The sequence below is a fragment of the Petromyzon marinus genome, chromosome 35 (genome assembly GCF_048934315.1).
Source record: "Petromyzon marinus isolate PM22_M1 ecotype Great Lakes invasive population chromosome 35, UKy_Petmar_22M1.pri1.0, whole genome shotgun sequence".
NCBI lineage: Eukaryota > Metazoa > Chordata > Hyperoartia > Petromyzontiformes > Petromyzontidae > Petromyzon > Petromyzon marinus.
Window position 1 is genome coordinate 11,486,269 of NC_133701.1, and position 12,704 is coordinate 11,498,972.

At 37.4% G+C, this 12,704-nt stretch overlaps 3 non-coding genes across 3 annotated transcripts; all 3 read left to right on the forward strand.

The window, feature by feature from the left end:
* Positions 1 to 8,255: 8,255 nt before the first annotated feature.
* TRNAP-AGG (transfer RNA proline (anticodon AGG)) lies at positions 8,256 to 8,327 on the forward strand. The gene has a single exon. It is a non-coding gene; the product is annotated as a tRNA-Pro (tRNA).
* A 1,715-nt stretch (positions 8,328 to 10,042) lies between these two features.
* Positions 10,043 to 10,114, forward strand: TRNAP-AGG (transfer RNA proline (anticodon AGG)). Its single transcript has one exon. It is a non-coding gene; the product is annotated as a tRNA-Pro (tRNA).
* Positions 10,115 to 10,937: 823 nt separating this feature from the next.
* Positions 10,938 to 11,009, forward strand: TRNAP-AGG (transfer RNA proline (anticodon AGG)). Its single transcript has one exon. It is a non-coding gene; the product is annotated as a tRNA-Pro (tRNA).
* Positions 11,010 to 12,704: the final 1,695 nt, after the last annotated feature.

Here is a 12,704-nt window from a genome sequence, read left to right on the forward strand (position 1 = left end):
TATCCATAACTTTTGCTACACAGAATGCTTAAGTATTGTCAATCAACGAAATCAATGACATAGACTAGAGACGTCTTCATCAAGCGATAAATTAGCAATAGCCTGCAAATCATAATTATAACTTGACACCAAATGAGAGGTCATGATTAAAATCCAAATTGTTTTACAAGAAGCAATTCGAGAAATCGCATCATTGAAAGGGTTTGTACCTGACTCAATTTGGGAAAATTCTTGACACATTGTCCTATTCTCTGTCAGTTTACTATTCAAAAGTCTTTCTTTTTGCATGAAGCCTCGCATGCAAGTGCTTGGATTTATGCGCTATGTGTTCACAATGGTGGCTGGTTGGTCTAGGAGCATGATTCTTGCTTTGGTTGTAAGAGGTCCTGGATTCCAGGCCCGGTAGTTTTATTTTTCTGGGATGAGTAGACCATCACAAGGACCCACTCTCTTTGGTTCTTTCGGTAAAGTCACGTAGGTATAAAATAGGATAAATAAATTCACGACGTTTCGATCGCAACACAAGCGACCGTCGAGTGGAACAGATACAGCAGGAGAACTGCTGACATAGGCGATAGAGCTGCTGCAACAAGAGTTTATATCGAATTTTGGTGGGCTCAACCCAAGGGTAAGTGGGCGGAGCTAGAGAAGGAATTTGTACGTAAATGTAAATTGAGAGATAAGCATGTCAATGTGGGACGATCCCAGCCACCAGAGGTGGAGGGGATCCTGTGCCTGGGCTGCCTAACAGATATTTAGCACGGTGATGTATTCGGAGAGTCGGAAATAAGAGCTGAAATAGGCAATACACTAAAACACCTGCGACCTGAATTTTATTCATCTCAACAGAGTGTTAGAGTGTGTGGTGAGTAAAGTTAGAAATGCCATTAAATATTGGTTCCCATTTTATTAATTTTGTTATAGCAAAGTGATATTGCTTTTCGTACAAGTCTATAACCATGCATTTTCAACCAACATTTTGTATTAAGAAGACTTTCAAAACTTATTTGTGACAAAAATGTTCATCATCTCTTAGCAAAGTTACATCTCATGAGATAATCTAAGTGTTGATTGAACCTCATTTTCATACAATATTCAACGGGTTTAGACGAGTGGCTCGTTGGTCGAGGGGTTTGATTCTCGCTCTTGTGCAAAAGGTCCTGGGTTCAAATCCCAGACGAACCCCAGCACCGTTTTCTTGGGGAATGGACGACAAAGAACAAGGCAATTTTGAACTGGCCCTGGCTTTGATCTTCTCAACTTATGCTGCACAGCATGCTGAGGTATGGGCAATCAATGCTATCAATGACATAGCGTAGGGACTCCTTCGTTCATCCATAAATTAGCAATTGCCTTTATATCATGATAACAACCTGACACCAATGAGGAAAGCATGATTAGAATCAAAATTGGTGTATATAAGAAATTCAAGAAATCGCATAATTGAAAGGGTTTTTGCCTGACTCAATCTGGACAAATTCTTGACTTATTATCCTATTCTCTGTCAGTTAACTATTAAAAAGTCATGCTGCTTTTTACATGAAGCCTCGGATACAAGTACTCGTATTTATGCGTTATGTGGACGGAAAGATAGCTTGTTGGTATTGGGATATGATTCTCGCTTTGGATGCAAGAAGTTCCGGATTCCAAGCCCGGTAGTTTTATTTTTCTGGGATGAATAGACAATCATAAGGACAATGCACGAAGACTTTTGCGACCTGAGTTTTATTCATCTCAATAGAGTGTTAGAGTATGTGGTGAGTAAAGTTAGAAATGCCATTAAATATTGGTTCCCATTTCATTATTTTTGTTATAGCAAAGTGATATTGCTTTTCGTACAAGTCTATAACCATGCATTTTCAACCAACATCTGGTATTAAGAACACTTTCAAAACTTATTTGTGACAAAAATGTTCATCATCTCTTAGCAAAGTTACATCACATGAGATAATCTAAGTGTTGATTGAACCTCATTTTCATACATTATTTAATGGTTGTAGACGAGTGGCTCGTTGGTCGAGGGGTTTGATTCTCGCTCCTGTGCAAAAGGTTCTGGGTTCAAATCCCAGACGAACCCCAGCGCCGTTTTCTTGGAGAATGGACGACAAAGACCAAGTCAATTTTGAACTGGCCCTGGCTTAGATCTTCACAACTTTTGCTGCACAGCATGCTGAGGTATGGGCAATTAATACTATCATTTACATAGCGTAGGGACTCCTTCGTTCATCCATAAATTAGCAATTGCCATTATATCAAGATAATAACTTGACACCAATGAGGATAGCATGATTAGAATCAAAATTGGTGTAAAATGAGCAATTCAAGAAATCGCATTATTGAAAGGGTTTTTGCCTGACTCAATCTGGACAAATTCTTGACTCATTATCCTATTCTCTGTCAGTTTACTATTCAAAAGTCATGCTGCTTTTTATATGAAGCCTTGAATACATGTACTCGTATTTATGCGTTATGTGGACAGAAAGATAGCTTGTTGGTCTAGGGATATGGTTCTCGCTTTGGATGCAAGAAGTTCTGGATTCCAAGCCCGGTAGTTTTATTTTTCTGGGATGAGTTTACAATCATAATGACAATACACGAAGACTTTTGAGACCTGAGTTTTATTAATCTCAATAGAGTGTTAGAGTATGTGGTGAGTAAAGTTAGAAATGTCATTAAATATTTGTCCCCATTTCATTATTTTTGTTATAGCAAAGTGATATTGCTTTTCGTACAAGTCTATAACCATGCATTTTCAACCAACATCTGGTATTAAGAACACTTTCAAAACTTATTTGTGACAAAAATGTTCATCATCTCTTAGCAAAGTTACATCTCATGAGATAATCTAAGTGTTGATTGAACCTCATTTTCATACATTATTCGATGGTTGTAGACGAGTGGCTCGTTGGTCGAGGGGTTTGATTCTCGCTCCTGTGCAAAAGGTTCTGGGTTCAAATCCCAGGCGAACCCCGGCACCGTTTTCTTGGGGAATGGTCGACAAAGACCAAGTCAATTTTGAATTGGCCCTGGCTTAGATCTTCACAACTTTTGCTGCACAGCATGCTGAGGTAAGGGCAATTAATACTATCAATTACATAGCGTAGGGACTCCTTCGTTCATCCATTAATTAGCAATTGCCTTTATATCATGATAACAACTTGACACCAATGAGGAAAGCATGATTAGAATCAAAATTGGTGTATATAAGAAATTCAAGAAATCGCATAATTGAAAGGGTTTTTGCCTGACTCAATCTGGACAAATTCTTGACTCATTATCCTATTCTCTGTCAGTTAACTATTCAAAAGTCATGCTGCTTTTTATATAAAGCCTCGGATACAAGTACTCGTATTTATGCGTTATGTGGACGGAAAGATTGCTTGTTGGTCTTGGGATATGGTTCTCGCTTTGGATGCAAGAAGTTCTGGATTCCAAGCCCGGTAGTTTTATTTTTCTGGGATGAGTTTACAATCATAATGACAATACACGAAGACTTTTGAGACCTGAGTTTTATTAATCTCAATAGAGTGTTAGAGTATGTGGTGAGTAAAGTTAGAAATGCCATTAAATATTGGTTCCCATTTCATTATTTTTGTTATAGTAAAGTGATATTGAATTTCGTACAAGTCTATAACCATGCATTTTCAACCAACATCTGGTATTAAGAACACTTTCAAAACTTATTTGTGACAAAAATGTTCATCATCTCTTAGAAAAGTTACATCTCATGAGATAATCTCAGTGTTGATTGAACCTCATTTTCATACATTATTCAATGGCTGTAGACGAGTGGCTCGTTGGTCGAGGGGTTTGATTCTCGCTCCTGTGCAAAAGGTTCTGGGTTCAAATCCCAGACGAACCCCAGCGCCGTTTTCTTGGGGAATGGACGACAAAGACCAAGTCAATTTTGAACTGGCCCTGGCTTAGATCTTCACAACTTTTGCTGCACAGCATGCTGAGGTATGGGCAATTAATACTATCATTTACATAGTGTAGGGACTCCTTCGTTCATCCATAAATTAGCAATTGCCTTTATATCATGATAACAACTTGACACCAATGAGGAAAGCATGATTAGAATAAAAATTGGTGTATATAAGAAATTCAAGAAATCACATAATTGAAAGGGTTTTTGCCTGACTCAATCTGGACAAATTCTTGACTTATTATCCTATTCTCTGTCAGTTAACTATTCAAAAGTCATGCTGCTTTTTATATGAAGCCTCGGATACAAGTACTCGTATTTATTCGTTATGTGGACGGAAAGATAGCTTGTTGGTCTTGGGATATGGTTCTCGCTTTGGATGCAAGAAGTTCCGGATTCCAAGCCTGGTAGTTTTATTTTTCTGGGATGAATATACAATCATAAGGACAATCCACGAAGACTTTTGCGACCTGAGTTTTATTCATCTCAATAGAGTGTTAGAGTATGTGGTGAGTAAAGTTAGAAATGCCATTAAATATTGGTTCCCATTTCATTATTTTTGTTATAGCAAAGTGATATTGCTTTTCGTACAAGTCTATAACCATGCATTTTCAACCAACATCTGGTATTAAGAACACTTTCAAAACTTATTTGTGCAAAACATGTTCATCATCTCTTAGCAAAGTTACATCTCATGAGATAATCTAAGTGTTGATTTAACCTCATTTTCATACATTATTCAATGGTTGTAGACGAGTGGCTCGTTGGTAGAGAGGTTTGATTCTCGCTCCTGTGCAAAAGGTTCTGGGTTCAAATCCCAGACGAACCCCAGCAACGTTTTCTTGGGGAATGGACGACAAAGACCAAGTCAATTTTGAACTGGCCCTGGCTTTGATCTTCTCAACTTATGCTGCACAGCATGCTGAGGTATGGGCAATCAATGCTATCAATGACATAGCGTAGGGACTCCTTCGTTCATCCATAAATTAGCAATTGCCTTTATATCATGATAACAACTTGACACCAATGAGGAAAGCATGATTAGAATGAAAATTGGTGTAAAATAAGCAATTCAAGAAATCACATAATTGAAAGGGTTTTTGCTGACTCAATCTGGACAAATTCTTGACTCATTATCCTATTCCATGTCAGTTTACTATTCAAAAGTCATGCTGCTTTTAATATGAATCGTCGAATACAAGTACTCGTATTTATGCGTTATGTGGACAGAAAGATAGCTTGTTGGTCTTGGGATATGGTTCTCGCTTTGGATGCAAGAAGTTCTGGATTCCAACCCCGGTAGTTTTATTTTTCTGGGATGAATAGACAATCATAAGGACAATACACGAAGACTTTTGCGACCTGAGTTTTATTCATCTCAATAGAGTGTTAGAGTATGTGGTGAGTAAAGTTAGAAATGTCATTAAATATTGGTTCCCATTTCATTATTTGTGTTATAGCAAAGTGATATTACTTTTCGTACAAGTCTATAACCACGCATTTTCAACCAACATCTGGCATTAAGAACACTTTCAAAACTTATTTGTGCAAAAAATGTTCATCATCTCTTAGCAAAGTTACATCTCATGAGATAATCGAAGTGTTGATTGAACCTCATTTTCATACATTATTCACTGGGTGAAGACGAGTGGCTCGTTGGTCTAGGCGTATGATTCTCGCTTAGGGTGCGAGAGGTCCCGGGTGCAAATCCCGGACGAGCCCAATCAACATTTTTCTTGGGGAATGGTCGACAAAGACCACAAGTCAATTTTGAACTGACCCTGGCTTTGATCTTCTCAACTTATGCTGCACAGCATGCTGAGGTATGGGCAATCAATGCTATCAATGACATAGCGTAGGGACTCCTTCGTTCATCCATAAATTAGCAATTGCCTTTATATCATGATAACAACTTGACACCAATGAGGAAAGCATGATTAGAATCAAAATTGGTGTATATAAGAAATTCAAGAAATCGCATAATTGAAAGGGTTTTTGCCTGACTCAATCTGGACAAATTCTTGACTTATTATCCTATTCTCTGTCAGTTAACTATTCAAAAGTCATGCTGCTTTTTATATGAAGCCTCGGATACAAGTACTCGTATTTATTCGTTATGTGGACGGAAAGATAGCTTGTTGGTCTTGGGATATGGTTCTCGCTTTGGATGCAAGAAGTTCCGGATTCCAAGCCTGGTAGTTTTATTTTTCTGGGATGAATATACAATCATAAGGACAATCCACGAAGACTTTTGCGACCTGAGTTTTATTCATCTCAATAGAGTGTTAGAGTATGTGGTGAGTAAAGTTAGAAATGCCATTAAATATTGGTTCCCATTTCATTATTTTTGTTATAGCAAAGTGATATTGCTTTTCGTACAAGTCTATAACCATGCATTTTCAACCAACATCTGGTATTAAGAACACTTTCAAAACTTATTTGTGCAAAACATGTTCATCATCTCTTAGCAAAGTTACATCTCATGAGATAATCTAAGTGTTGATTTAACCTCATTTTCATACATTATTCAATGGTTGTAGACGAGTGGCTCGTTGGTAGAGAGGTTTGATTCTCGCTCCTGTGCAAAAGGTTCTGGGTTCAAATCCCAGACGAACCCCAGCAACGTTTTCTTGGGGAATGGACGACAAAGACCAAGTCAATTTTGAACTGGCCCTGGCTTTGATCTTCTCAACTTATGCTGCACAGCATGCTGAGGTATGGGCAATCAATGCTATCAATGACATAGCGTAGGGACTCCTTCGTTCATCCATAAATTAGCAATTGCCTTTATATCATGATAACAACTTGACACCAATGAGGAAAGCATGATTAGAATGAAAATTGGTGTAAAATAAGCAATTCAAGAAATCACATAATTGAAAGGGTTTTTGCTGACTCAATCTGGACAAATTCTTGACTCATTATCCTATTCTATGTCAGTTTACTATTCAAAAGTCATGCTGCTTTTAATATGAATCGTCGAATACAAGTACTCGTATTTATGCGTTATGTGGACAGAAAGATAGCTTGTTGGTCTTGGGATATGGTTCTCGCTTTGGATGCAAGAAGTTCTGGATTCCAACCCCGGTAGTTTTATTTTTCTGGGATGAATAGACAATAATAAGGACAATACACGAAGACTTTTGCGACCTGAGTTTTAGTAATCTCAATAGAGTGTTAGAGTATGTGGTGAGTAAAGTTAGAAATGTCATTAAATATTGGTTCCCATTTCATTATTTTTGTTATAGCAAAGTGATATTGCTTTTCGTACAAGTCTATAACCACGCATTTTCAACCAACATCTGGCATTAAGAACACTTTCAAAACTTATTTGTGCAAAAAATGTTCATCATCTCTTAGCAAAGTTACATCTCATGAGATAATCGAAGTGTTGATTTAACCTCATTTTCATACATTATTCAATGGTTGTAGACGAGTGGCTCGTTGGTAGAGAGGTTTGATTCTCGCTCCTGTGCAAAAGGTTCTGGGTTCAAATCCCAGACGAACCCCAGCAACGTTTTCTTGGGGAATGGACGACAAAGACCAAGTCAATTTTGAACTGGCCCTGGCTTTGATCTTCTCAACTTATGCTGCACAGCATGCTGAGGTATGGGCAATCAATGCTATCAATGACATAGCGTAGGGACTCCTTCGTTCATCCATAAATTAGCAATTGCCTTTATATCATGATAACAACTTGACACCAATGAGGAAAGCATGATTAGAATGAAAATTGGTGTAAAATAAGCAATTCAAGAAATCACATAATTGAAAGGGTTTTTGCTGACTCAATCTGGACAAATTCTTGACTCATTATCCTATTCTATGTCAGTTTACTATTCAAAAGTCATGCTGCTTTTAATATGAATCGTCGAATACAAGTACTCGTATTTATGCGTTATGTGGACAGAAAGATAGCTTGTTGGTCTTGGGATATGGTTCTCGCTTTGGATGCAAGAAGTTCTGGATTCCAACCCCGGTAGTTTTATTTTTCTGGGATGAATAGACAATAATAAGGACAATACACGAAGACTTTTGCGACCTGAGTTTTAGTAATCTCAATAGAGTGTTAGAGTATGTGGTGAGTAAAGTTAGAAATGTCATTAAATATTGGTTCCCATTTCATTATTTTTGTTATAGCAAAGTGATATTGCTTTTCGTACAAGTCTATAACCACGCATTTTCAACCAACATCTGGCATTAAGAACACTTTCAAAACTTATTTGTGCAAAAAATGTTCATCATCTCTTAGCAAAGTTACATCTCATGAGATAATCGAAGTGTTGATTGAACCTCATTTTCATACATTATTCACTGGGTGAAGACGAGTGGCTCGTTGGTCTAGGGGTATGATTCTCGCTTAGGGTGCGAGAGGTCCCGGGTTCAAATCCCGGACGAGCCCAATCAACATTTTCTTGGGGAATGGTCGACAAAGACCACAAGTCAATTTTGAACTGGCCCTGGCTTTGATCTTCTCAACTTATGCTGCACAGCATGCTGAGGTATGGGCAATCAATGCTATCAATGACATAGCGTAGGGACTCCTTCGTTCATCCATAAATTAGCAATTGCCTTTATATCATGATAACAACTTGACACCAATGAGGAAAGCATGATTAGAATCAAAATTGGTGTATATAAGAAATTCAAGAAATCGCATAATTGAAAGGGTTTTTGCCTGACTCAATCTGGACAAATTCTTGACTTATTATCCTATTCTCTGTCAGTTAACTATTCAAAAGTCATGCTGCTTTTTATATGAAGCCTCGGATACAAGTACTCGTATTTATTCGTTATGTGGACGGAAAGATAGCTTGTTGGTCTTGGGATATGGTTCTCGCTTTGGATGCAAGAAGTTCCGGATTCCAAGCCTGGTAGTTTTATTTTTCTGGGATGAATATACAATCATAAGGACAATCCACGAAGACTTTTGCGACCTGAGTTTTATTCATCTCAATAGAGTGTTAGAGTATGTGGTGAGTAAAGTTAGAAATGCCATTAAATATTGGTTCCCATTTTATTATTTTTGTTATAGCAAAGTGATATTGCTTTTCGTACAAGTCTATAACCATGCATTTTCAACCAACATCTGGTATTAAGAACACTTTCAAAACTTATTTGTGCAAAACATGTTCATCATCTCTTAGCAAAGTTACATCTCATGAGATAATCTAAGTGTTGATTTAACCTCATTTTCATACATTATTCAATGGTTGTAGACGAGTGGCTCGTTGGTAGAGAGGTTTGATTCTCGCTCCTGTGCAAAAGGTTCTGGGTTCAAATCCCAGACGAACCCCAGCAACGTTTTCTTGGGGAATGGACGACAAAGACCAAGTCAATTTTGAACTGGCCCTGGCTTTGATCTTCTCAACTTATGCTGCACAGCATGCTGAGGTATGGGCAATCAATGCTATCAATGACATAGCGTAGGGACTCCTTCGTTCATCCATAAATTAGCAATTGCCTTTATATCATGATAACAACTTGACACCAATGAGGAAAGCATGATTAGAATGAAAATTGGTGTAAAATAAGCAATTCAAGAAATCACATAATTGAAAGGGTTTTTGCTGACTCAATCTGGACAAATTCTTGACTCATTATCCTATTCTATGTCAGTTTACTATTCAAAAGTCATGCTGCTTTTAATATGAATCGTCGAATACAAGTACTCGTATTTATGCGTTATGTGGACAGAAAGATAGCTTGTTGGTCTTGGGATATGGTTCTCGCTTTGGATGCAAGAAGTTCTGGATTCCAACCCCGGTAGTTTTATTTTTCTGGGATGAATAGACAATAATAAGGACAATACACGAAGACTTTTGCGACCTGAGTTTTAGTAATCTCAATAGAGTGTTAGAGTATGTGGTGAGTAAAGTTAGAAATGTCATTAAATATTGGTTCCCATTTCATTATTTTTGTTATAGCAAAGTGATATTGCTTTTCGTACAAGTCTATAACCACGCATTTTCAACCAACATCTGGCATTAAGAACACTTTCAAAACTTATTTGTGCAAAAAATGTTCATCATCTCTTAGCAAAGTTACATCTCATGAGATAATCGAAGTGTTGATTGAACCTCATTTTCATATATTATTCACTGGTTAAAGACGAGTGGCTCGTTGGTCTAGGGGTATGATTCTCGCTTAGGGTGCGAGAGGTCCCGGGTTCAAATCCCGGACGAGCCCAATCACCATTTTCTTGGGGAATGGTCGACAAAGACCACAAGTCAATTTTGAACTGGCCCTGGCTTTGATCTTCTCAACTTATGCTGCACAGCATGCTGAGGTATGGGCAATCAATGCTATCAATGACATAGCGTAGGGACTCCTTCGTTCATCCATAAATTAGCAATTGCCTTTATATCATGATAACAACTTGACACCAATGAGGAAAGCATGATTAGAATGAAAATTGGTGTAAAATAAGCAATTCAAGAAATCACATAATTGAAAGGGTTTTTGCTGACTCAATCTGGACAAATTTTTGACTCATTATCCTATTCTATGTCAGTTTACTATTCAAAAGTCATGCTGCTTTTTATATGAATCGTCGAATACAAGTACTCGTATTTATGCGTTATGTGGACAGAAAGATAGCTTGTTGGTCTTGGGATATGGTTCTCGCTTTGGATGCAAGAAGTTCTGGATTCCAAGCCCGGTAGTTTTATTTTTCTGGGATGAATAGACAATAATAAGGACAATACACGAAGACTTTTGCGACCTGAGTTTTAGTAATCTCAATAGAGTGTTAGAGTATGTGGTGAGTAAAGTTAGAAATGTCATTAAATATTGGTTCCCATTTCATTATTTTTGTTATAGCAAAGTGATATTGCTTTTCGTACAAGTCTATAACCATGCATTTTCAACCAACATCTGGCATTAAGAACACTTTCAAAACTTATTTGTGACAAAAATGTTCATCATCTCTTAGCAAAGTTACATCTCATGAGATAATCTAAGTGTTGATTGAACCTCATTTTCATATATTATTCACTGGGTGAAGACGAGTGGCTCGTTGGTCTAGGGGTATGATTCTCGCTTAGGGTGCGAGAGGTCCCGGGTTCAAATCCCGGACGAGCCCAATCACCATTTTCTTGGGGAATGGTCGACAAAGACCACAAGTCAATTTTGAACTGGCCCTGGCTTTGATCTTCTCAACTTATGCTGCACAGCATGCTGAGGTATGGGCAATCAATGCTATCAATGACATAGCGTAGGGACTCCTTCGTTCATCCATAAATTAGCAATTGCCTTTATATCATGATAACAACTTGACACCAATGAGGAAAGCATGATTAGAATGAAAATTGGTGTAAAATAAGCAATTCAAGAAATCACATAATTGAAAGGGTTTTTGCTGACTCAATCTGGACAAATTTTTGACTCATTATCCTATTCTATGTCAGTTTACTATTCAAAAGTCATGCTGCTTTTTATATGAATCGTCGAATACAAGTACTCGTATTTATGCGTTATGTGGACAGAAAGATAGCTTGTTGGTCTTGGGATATGGTTCTCGCTTTGGATGCAAGAAGTTCTGGATTCCAAGCCCGGTAGTTTTATTTTTCTGGGATGAATAGACAATAATAAGGACAATACACGAAGACTTTTGCGACCTGAGTTTTAGTAATCTCAATAGAGTGTTAGAGTATGTGGTGAGTAAAGTTAGAAATGTCATTAAATATTGGTTCCCATTTCATTATTTTTGTTATAGCAAAGTGATATTGCTTTTCGTACAAGTCTATAACCATGCATTTTCAACCAACATCTGGCATTAAGAACACTTTCAAAACTTATTTGTGACAAAAATGTTCATCATCTCTTAGCAAAGTTACATCTCATGAGATAATCTAAGTGTTGATTTAACCTCATTTTCATACATTATTCAATAGTTGTAGACGAGTGGCTCGTTGGTAGAGATTTTTGATTCTCGCTCCTTTGCAAAAGGTTCTGGGTTCAAATCCCTTACGAACCCCAGCACCGTTTTCTTGGGGAATGGACGACAAAGACCAAGTCAATTTTGAACTGGCCCTGGCTTTGATCTTCTCAACTTATGCTGCACAGCATGCTGAGGTATGGGCAATCAATGCAATCAATGACATAGCGTAGGGACTCCTTCGTTCATCCATAAATTAGCAATTGCCTTTATATCATGATAACAACTTGACACCAATGAGGAAAGCATGATTAGAATGAAAATTGGTGTAAAATAAGCAATTCAAGAAATCACATAATTGAAAGGGTTTTTGCTGACTCAATCTGGACAAATTCTTGACTCATTATCCTATTCTATGTCAGTTTACTATTCAAAAGTCATGCTGCTTTTAATATGAATCGTCGAATACAAGTACTCGTATTTATGTGTTATGTGGACAGAAAGATAGCTTGTTGGTCTTGGGATATGGTTCTCGCTTTGGATGCAAGAAGTTCCGGATTCCAAGCCTGGTAGTTTTATTTTTCTGGGATGAATATACAATCATAAGGACAATCCACGAAGACTTTTGCGACCTGAGTTTTATTCATCTCAATAGAGTGTTAGAGTATGTGGTGAGTAAAGTTAGAAATGCCATTAAATATTGGTTCCCATTTCATTATTTTTGTTATAGCAAAGTGATATTGCTTTTCGTACAAGTCTATAACCATGCATTTTCAACCAACATCTGGTATTAAGAACACTTTCAAAACTTATTTGTGCAAAACATGTTCATCATCTCTTAGCAAAGTTACATCTCATGAGATAATCTAAGTGTTGATTTAACCTCATTTTCATACATTA